Source organism: Megalopta genalis, chromosome 14 (assembly GCF_051020955.1).
Source record: "Megalopta genalis isolate 19385.01 chromosome 14, iyMegGena1_principal, whole genome shotgun sequence".
Taxonomy (NCBI): Eukaryota; Metazoa; Arthropoda; class Insecta; order Hymenoptera; family Halictidae; genus Megalopta; species Megalopta genalis.
Window position 1 is genome coordinate 1038252 of NC_135026.1, and position 10435 is coordinate 1048686.

Sequence of the window (10435 nt, forward strand, 5' to 3'; positions counted from 1 at the left end):
CGGTCACTTCAAAGGAACCTGTTTCTTTCGCTCCAAGGAGTCGCCTAGATTGGCTTTTGGGATGGAGGTCATTTGAAGATCACGCCAAGGTCATACGTCAAAATCATGTCGAGGATGCGTTATTACGACGGTTACGTTACAGGAACGTGTTTCTTTCGCTCCACGCTGTCGCCCAGATTGGTTTTTGGGATGGAGGTCATTTCAAAGTCACGCCAAGGTCGTACGTCAAATTCACGCCTAGGAAGCGTTATTACGCCGGTTACGTCAAAGGTACGTGTTTGTTTCGCTCCACGGAGTCGCCCAAGTTGGTTTTTGGGGTAGTGGTCATTTCAGGGTCACGCCAAGGTAATACGTCAAAATCACGCCAAGAAAGCGTTATTACCCCGGTTACGTCAAACGAACGTGTTTCTTTCGCTCCACGGAGTCGCCCAGATTGGTATTTGGGGCGACGGTCGTTTCAAGTTCACACCAAGGTCACACGTCAAAATCACCCCAAGGCAGCGTTATTACGATGGTTACGTCAAAGAAACGTGTTTCATTCGCTGCACGGAGTCGCCCAGATTGGCTTTTGGGCCGGAGGTCATTTCAAGGTCACGGCAAGGTCATACGTCAAAATCATGTAGAGGAATCGTTATTACGCCGGTTGCGTCAAAGGAACGTGTTTCATTCGCTCCACAGAGTCGCCCAGGTTGGTTTTTTGGGTAGAGGTCATTTCAAGGTCAAGCCAAGGTCACTCGTTAAAATCACGCCAAGGAAGCGTTATTACCCGATAACGTCAAAGGAACGTGTTTCTTTCGCTCCATGGTGTCGCCCAGATTGGTTTTTTCGGTTTGAGGTCATTTCAAGGTCACGCCAAGGTCACGCGTCAAAGCCACATCAAGGAAGCGTTATTACCCGGTTACGTCAAAGGAACGTGTTTCTTTCGCACCATGGAGTCGCCCAGATTGGTTTTTGGGGTGGAGGTCATTTCAAGGTCATGCCAAGGTCATACGTCAAAATCACGTCGTGGAAACGTTATTACCCCGGATACGTCATGGGAACGTGTTTCATTCGCTCCACGGAGCCGCCCTGCTTCGTTTTTTGGGTAGAGGTCATTTCAAGGTCATGCCAAGGTCATACGTCAAAATCACGTCGTGGAAACGTTATTACCCGGTTACGTTAAAGGAACGTGTTTCTTTCGCTCCACGGAGTCGCCCAGGTTGGTTTTTTGGGTAGAGGTCATTTCAAGGTCACGCCAAGGTCACGCGTCAAAATCACGCCAAGAAAGCGTATTACCCGGTTACGACAAAGGAACGTGTTTCATTCGCTCCGCGGAGTCGCCCAGATTGGGTTTTGGGGTGGAGGTCATTTCAAGGTCACGCCACGGTCATAGGTCAAAATCACGTCAAAGAAGCATTATTATCCTGGTTAAGTCAAAGGAACGTGCTTCTTTCGTTCCACGATGTCGCCCAGGCTGGTTTTTGGGGTGGAGGTCATTTCAAGGTCACGCCAAGGTCATACGTCAATATCACGTCAAGGTAGCATTATTACCCCGGTTACGTCAAGGGAACGTGTTTCATTCGCTCCACCGAGGCGCCCTGATTGCTTTTTGGGGTTGAGGTCATTTCAAGGTCACGCCAAGATCATAGGTCAAAATCACGTCAAAGAAGCGTTATTATCCTGGTTACGTCAAAGGAGCTTGTTTCTTTCGTTGCACGGAGTCGCCCAGATTGGTTTTTGAGGTGGTGGTCATTTCATGCTCACGCCAAGGTCATACGCCAAATCACGTCAAGAAAGCGTTATTAAACCGGTCACGTCAAAGGAACGTGTTTCTTTCGCTCCACGGAGTCGCCCAGATTGGTTTTTGGGGTGGAGGTCTTTTCAAGGTGACGACTTGGTCATCCGTCAAAATCATGTCGAGGAAGCGTTATTACGACGGTTACGTCACAGGAACGTGTTTCTTGCGCTCCACGGAGTTGTCCAGGTTGGTTTTTGGGGCGGAGGTCATTTCAAGGTCGCGCCAAGGTCATACGTCAAAATCACGTCAAGGAAGCGTTATTACCCCGGTTACGTCAAAGGAACGTGTTTCTTTCGCTCCACGGAGTCGTCCTTGTTGGTTTCTACGGTAGAGGTCATTTCAAGGTCACGCCAAGGTCAGACGTCACAATCACGCCAAGGAAGCGTTGTTACCCCGGTTACGTCAAAGGAACGTGTTTCATTCGCTCCACGGAGTCGCCCTGAATGGTTTTTGGGGTGGAGGTACATTTCAAGGTCACGCCAAGGTCATACGTCAAAAACACCAAAAGGAAGCGTTACTACCCCGGTTACGTCCAAGGAACGTGTTTCGTTTGCTCCACGGAGTGCAAGCGAAACAAATAATTTAGCTTCAAATCAATTCGAAGTAGAAGGCTTAGTTGTAAATTCATGTGAATCAAATTGTTTAGCTTCAAATACTTGTGATATACATGATTTATCTTCAACTGCATGCGAAACGAACGAGATAGCTTCAAATTCATGCGAAACACATGATTTAGCTTTAAATCAATGCGACGTAGAAGGCTATTCTTCAAATCCAAGCAAAACAAATGGTTTAGCATCAAATACTTTTGATATACGTGATTTAGCTTAAACTGCATGCGACACAAACGATTTGGCTTCGAATCCATTCGAAACACATGATTTAGCTTCAAATCAATGCGAAGTAGAAGGCTAATCTTCGAATCCATGCGAAACAAATGGTTTAGCGTCAAATACTTGCGAGTATGAGTGATATAGATACAAATGCAGGCGAAAAAAACGAGTTAGCTTCAAATTCAAAAGAAACACATGATTTAGCTTCAAATCAATGCGAAGTAGAAGGCTTATCTTCAAATCCATGCGTCACAAGTGATTTAGCTTCAAATACTTGCTATATAAATGTAGCTTCAAATGCAGGCGGAACAAACGAGTTAGCTTCAAATTCATGCGGAACGCAAGACTTTGCTTTACATTCATACGAAACACATGATTTAGCTTCAAATTCGTGTGAAACAAACGATTTATCTTTAAATAAATGCGGAATACACGATTTAGGTTCAAATACATGCAAAACAAATGATTCAGCCTCAAGTCCATGCGACATACGTGACCTAGCTTCAGCTGCAAGTGAAACAGACGATTTTGCCTCAAATACACGCGAAATACATGATTTAGTTTAAAATCCTTGCGAAATACACGATTTAGCTACAAATGCATGTGAAACAAACGATTTGGCACCAAATTCATGCGAAATACACGATTTACCACCAAATTCATGCGAAACACATGATTTCGCTTCATATCTAAGCGAAATACACGATTTAGCTTCACATCCGTACGAAACTAACGATTTAGCTTCGAATATATTCGAAATATACGATTCAGCTTCAAATCCATTCGGTACAAACGATTTAGATTCAAATTCATGTGAAATACACGATTTAGCTACAAATTCACACGAAGAACATGATTTAGCTTAAAATTCATGCGAAATACGTGACCTAGCATCAAATGCAAACGAAACAGGCGATTTTGCTTCAAATACACGCGAAACACATGATTTAGTTTAAAATCCTTGCGAAATAAACGATTTAGGTTCAAATACATGCGGAACAAATTTTTTAGATTAAAATCCTTGAGAAGTACATGACTTAACATCAAATTCACGCAAAACACATGATATAGTATAAAATCCTTGCTAAATACATGTTTTAGCTTCAAATGCATGCGAAACAGACGATTTAGCTTCAAATCCATGCGATACAAACGAGTTGACGTCAAATTCATGCGAAATACACTATTTCATTAAAAATTTTTAATTCGGAGACGAAGTTCTGTATTGCCATTATTGCCACGACGAAATAAGTCACATCGAAGACGATGCAAATAACGTTGCAGATAACGATGATACATGGTCGACAAATGATGAAACAATAATTTTGGAACCGTTCGAAGGCAGCCCTGGCATAAAAATTATGCCAAATTCTCCCGAAAATTTGATGGAGAGTGTCAATTTATTTATTGGAAATGACTTTTTCGAGCATTTGGTGATGAAATCTAACAGATATCATTACCAGATCATGGAAAAGTATCAAACTCCATCAAAAGCAAAAAAATGGACTGATATCACGGTGCCGGAGATGAAGAAGTTTTTGGGGCTAATAGTTCTAATGGAACAAAAAAAAGACGTTCTTTACGACTATTGGTCCAGTGATCGAACTATAGAAACTCCATTCTTCTCACGAGTAATGAGCAAAAACAGATTTGTGCAAATAATGCAAAGCTGGCATTTTTGCAACAATAACAACATACCTCAGAATTCACATAGGCTTGCTAAAATCCAGCCTGTTATTGATTATTTAAAGCAAAAATTTAATGACGTGTATAAATCCTTACAACAATTGTCTTTGGATGAATGTATCATTCCGTGGAGAGGCAGACTATCGATTAGAACGTATAATCTCGCAAAAATTACAAAATACGGAATACTTGTGAGAGTGCTGTGTGAAACTGTCACAGGTTACATATGTAACTTTCACGTTTATGCTGCTGATGGCAACAAATTAGTAGACACGGTTTCAACGATTATCGAACCATATAAAAATATGTGGTACCAGATTTATCAAGACAATTGTTACAGTAGTGTCAAAATGGCTCAAATTCTCCTAAAAAATAAAATGCGAGTGTGTTGGAACCATTCGCAAAAACAGAGGTCTTCCTCTCGATCACTATAAAAATTACGACTTTCAAGAGGAGAATACAAATTTCGTAGGAATCATTAAATTTTGTTAGAAGTGTGAAATAATGGCAGAAGGACTGTGAATATGATCTCTACTATACATTCTGCACAATTAATGGAATCCACAAGCAGAAGCAAAAGATCAACAGTCCCAATACAAAAGCCTAATTCCATCATAAATTATAATAAATATATGAAGGACGTAGATCGCGCGGACCAATATCTCACGTATTATTCCATTTTCAGAAAAACAAAAAGTGGGTTGTAATGTTTTTTATCAACTGTGCACTGTTCAATTCATTCAAAGAATATACAGTTCAATTCGTTCAAAGCAATACAGACGCCTGCTTCCGATGTGGTGCCAAGGACTACCAAGCAGCGTCGTGCAAGGCGATCCTCAATTGCGTCGTTTGCGTGGAGTGGAGATACCGCCAGGCTGGCACATGCGACAGGCTCCAGCGCATGCAAAACGTACCGTGACGCCCTGACGGCGGCGAAAACGAAACTGCTCGGAAATGGCTAAGGTGCTCCAGGCTAATCTACACAGAAGCAGAGTCGCGGACGCCCTCCTTGATCAAATGCTCGAGCGGGAGATCGATATTCTTCTGCTCAGCGAGCCGTACAGAGCTCGGGAAAGCCCTACGTGGTTTTCCGACACGCTAGGAACCGCTGCCATCTGGATCCCGGACCCGTCCAGATTCTAGGTGCAGATGTACGGTGCAGGTGCCGGATACGTCTGGATAACGGGGGAGGGCTTGACGCTGATAAGCGTACCTAAGTGTACCTCTCCGCCAACGACCGCATCGTAGCATTCTGCGATAAGGACGCTGTACCCCGTGGACGACATCACAGAATCCGACCCACGACGACAAGGGTACATCAAGGCCAACTGCAGGATCGCAGCCAAAGCAGCAGCGAACGAACGATCTATCGAATTCAGAGCGCAGCGTTTGACGAAGCGTAAGAACAGATTTATTAACCTGACGTCCGCGCCATTATTCGTGGCCCGCCCTGTAATACGCGAACGTAACACGTCGCGTGTACTAAAGTTGCGACAATAACGTCCAAATCCACGGTGGTTCGCGGAAATATATATTTTTCGCGCCCTTAACCCGCGGGACGTAACACCACCTTCCCCTGGTCCAGAAACCTAGCGCCTAGCAGAATATCTTCGTGACAACTTATCATATAAGCTAAGATGGACGTGTCAATATTCAAGTGAGCAGTTCGGAAGTTGGATGTTTCGATTTTGAAAAGTCTAAGCTGCGTTGCTTCGGTTGTAGAAATGACCATTTTTTTATTATACTTGAGATATTTGCAATATTCCACGAGCGGAGCTGCTGCAATTGCCGCGCAACTGCCGGACCATGCGTCGCTCACGGGTACGGGGACTGTCCCGCATGCCACCTTTCCCTGGTCAGAAATGGTTGAATGGAAGTATAAAACTATGTAACTTGTCGATCTGTATTATCAACTGTAACTAATTATAGTCACCAACAAGCTCGTCTGTGGTGCATCTTGTGTGTCGGAACCTCGAGGTGGTGTTTCACATCCACTAGCCGTATGTCTTAAGTAAGTAATCAACTGAAAATATACTCCACTGGCTTTGTACATGTCTTAACTCCGTTGCTTCGGTTGTGAATTTTCGATTCCAACTCTAAATCTCTCGATATTTACGAAAAACTGTTAGCGGCGGCCATCTTGTGACGTCATGCTCGTGAGACTAACACTACGCTGGCCGAATATTGCAAATATCTCCGCAATAACTGCAAAACGGATATTTCTACAACCGAAGTCTCCGAGTTTAGTCTTTTGGGAATCTAAATTTTTTACTTGTGAACTGCACATTTCGATATTAAAGCGTCAGTTTCAGTGGATGTAAACCTCTGCAAACTAATATACATATATGGTTTTCTTCTATGTGTGGGTCGTCATAGTATGCGGCGACCCCGCAACCTTAAGTGGTTTTATAATGTCGAGTAGATCTTTGGCAATTTTAAGAGAATACTCGTCGTACCTGGCCTCCGTGTTGTGTTTTTATTGTTACCCTTCTTGCAACCTTGTCGGAAGGTACCCGGTTGAGATGACTGACGGCGATTCCTAAACAAATCATCTTCTTCGTCCCGTCTTATAGGATTGTCTCTGATGGTGTAGTGGGTAGCGTTTGTCTCTGGGTTTCAAGGCCTTGTGTATTGTCAGAATCTCTTGTCTCCTACTGTCATTCTCAGGTACCAATATTGCGATAATTTTCGTAATATTTTCCTGTTGTGCAGTCAGTGTTTTCATGGATTCAGTGAGCGCAGTGATGGCTTGTTCGAGAGAGGTAGACATTTTGATAGCGGGTGTTTCTTCGTCACTCGTGTCAATGATAGAGAGAGGGTTTCGGTACTTGTTGTATGCCAGTGTTATGGTTTATCTTAATTACTAATTGGTCAGTTCATCGTTCCAATCGAGACGGCATCCAACGGATTCCTTGGATCTAGTGGTCTCCCGAGTTTTCTAGTCGTCTTCTTGTGAAATCTTGGCAGGATCGCCAAAATGTTACGGGTAAAACGCATCACGGGACAGATATAACAGTTTAAACGATCACGGTCCGTAGATACTCGGTCGGATAGGCTTTTGAAATAAAACTTCACTGGATTGGTCTGTTCGACAGCCTCCAGAATTGTGTGCCTTTATTGTGTCTAGGCAGGCTTACATAGTGATTTTTATCGGTTGAATTTCGGGGAAGGGCGGTTACAGTCGTCGAGCGAATTAGTCATTAGGGGTATCGGTTGTTTGGGAACAGAAGTCCAAACAACCAATCAATCATCAGACCAAGGGTTCGCTGCCGCTGCCGGAGCATACGCTGCTCACCAGTACGAGGACTGCCCCGTATACTACCTTCCCCTGGTCGTAAAACCTAGCATGTAGCAGAATATCTCGGAGACAACTGTTCATGAAAGCTAATATGGCCGCTTCAATATTCAAGCAAGCAGTTCGGGAGTTGGATATTTTAATTCCGAAAAGACTAAACTGTGTTGCTTCGGTTGTAGAAATGTCGATTTTTTTTATTACACTTGAGATATTTACAATATTCGACGAGCATATATGAAATAGCTGTGCCGCTGCCGGAGAAAGCGCCCCCTGTTGCTTGAGTTTCTGGTAAATAAATTTTGTGTTTTCATGGACAATGAACAGAGTTTTCATTCGACAATGTACCTTTTGTCAACCACAGATTGCTTTTATTAAAGCATATTCCGAAATATTTTGAATGGAAGTATAAGACTATTAATACATAAGGAAGTTGTCGATGTGTATTAGCTGTTACGCAGGATTTGAATGACTTCAATTTTTAAAAGGAGCTGGAAAGCTATGGCTTTCCAGCGTATGTTTATTTTACAATAGTTTTATAAAATTGATACATTTAGAGTGGGAACTTTTTCACTGTGATCGATGTTCCGGCCCAATCATAAGAATGTCACTGCCCGCACGCATAATTAATGGCCTATTTATACCTGTGTCTTATCTCTTGTTAGGACTGAGAGTGGGGCGGGAAGGGTCAGCGTTACATTAGCGACTGTAGCTAACCATAGTTACTGACAATCTCGTCTGTATCTTTTTGGTTGGAAGAGAACTGTAGCGCTAGTAGTGAAAAATGTCGAAACCTCGAGATGGTGTTTCACATCCACTAGCCGTATGTCTTAATTAAGTAAGTAATCAATTGAAAATGCATTCCACTGGCTTCGTACATGTCTTAACTCGGTTGCTTCGGTTGTGAATTTCCGACTCGAACTCTAAATCTCTCGATATTTACGAAAAACTGTTAGCGACGGTCATCTTGTGTTGGCATGCTCGTGGGATTGACACTACTCTGACAAATATTTCCATAATAACCCCAAAACGCATATTTCTACAACCGAAGTCCCCGAGTTTAGTCTTTTGGGAATCTAAATTTTCCACTTGTGAACTGCACACTTCGATATTAAAGCATCAGTGCTAGGGGACGTAAATCTCTGCAAACTAATATATGTATATGGTTTTCTTCTATGTGTGGTTTGTCATAGTGTGCGGTGAGCCGCAGCCTTAATCTTAGCATGAGCGACTGAAAATCGTCGCATTTGTTGTTCAGAGCTTTTTCTGTACAGACATACTGTATATATTAGGGTGTCCCATAAGTTCCTTCCGCGCCGCACTACGAATGACTTTAACTGGCTGTGTTTATATAAACATGAAGGCTTATCTCTTGGCTTTTTAGGGTATCGGTTGCAGTCGTCCCAGAGCTCTTTTAGAGTATGTTTCGTTGGTGACAAAGTTCCTTATCAAATTTTTTCTGCGCCGTTCGATATGGATAGCCAAAATAAACACACACACACACTCACACACACACACATTTGCGGCATGTTATGCTTTATTGCTTTAAAAAAAGTGATAGGGCAAAGGACACTGCAAACGAGATTTGTACCGTTTACAGTGATGGTTCTACGACTATTAGGACAGTCTGCAATTGATTTGAGAGATTTAGAGCTGGCAATTTTGATTTGAAAGACGAAGACCGCAGCGGCCGTCCAACAACGACGGATGCGGACCTTGTCAAAGATATGCTCGCTGAAAATTCGCGATATAGTGTGTGCGAGATAGCGGATGCCACTAACATACCCAGGACAACGGTACATAAGCATTTAATCAAGATGAGATATGTGAATCGATTCGAAGTTCCACACCGTCGATAGGTGTTGACACCAGCCTTATGAACCGCGTCTTTACGTGCGATTTGCTTCTCCAACGACATGGAAGAAATCCTTTCCTAAAGAGACTTGTCACTGGAGACGAGACTTGGATTTTATACCAAAATGTGCATCGAAAACGAACTTGGTCAAAAGGAAATAGTCCCTCAATTGATGCGAAGTCAGGACTTCATCCGAAGAAAGTTCTTTCGTGCGTTTGGTGGGACTGGAAAGGCGTAGTCTACCACGAGCTCCTTTCTCGAGGTGAAACGATCAATTCGGCTAAATATTGTAATCAACTCGATGAATTGAAAGCCACCATAGCAGAAAAACGGCCAGAATTGGCGAACCGACGCGGCATCGTTTTTCATCGCGACAACGCAAAACCGCGTGTTGCGTTGTTCGTAAGACAAAAATTATTGCAGTTCGATTGGAACGTTCTACCTCATCCTCCGTACTCTCCAGACATTGCTCCATCCCGATTATTACTTGTCCTTCTCGTTAAAAAATTCTCTCCGTGAAAAACGGTTTAAATTCGTAAGCGAAATAAAAACGCACCTTGAACAATATTTTGCAAATAAGCCTCAACAATTTTGGAAAGAGTGCATAATGAGGCTTCCTGAGAGATGGAAAAAGGTTATAGAACAGAACGGTTCATATATATCATAATAAATCCATCTGAAACAAAAAATATCGTGTATTCATTTCGCATCAAAAAAAGGGAAGAAACTTATGGGACACCCTAATAAATATATATAATATCAAATTCGAGTTTTGATTTTACTAAACTAAAATCCACTAGAATTTCAGGCAACAAATTGGTGTCACAAGCGCCTCTTCTCTGTTCTGGGTTTTGTATACCGGTTTTCTCAGGACCAAAGGGTGAATACCGGAGCAAGGTGGTTTCAGCGGCCCCGTGCTAAAGTCGCTTTTACCACGCCCCCTGAAGTCATGAATGCGAAAATTTCACCATTGAGGCGTTCTGAAGAGCAGT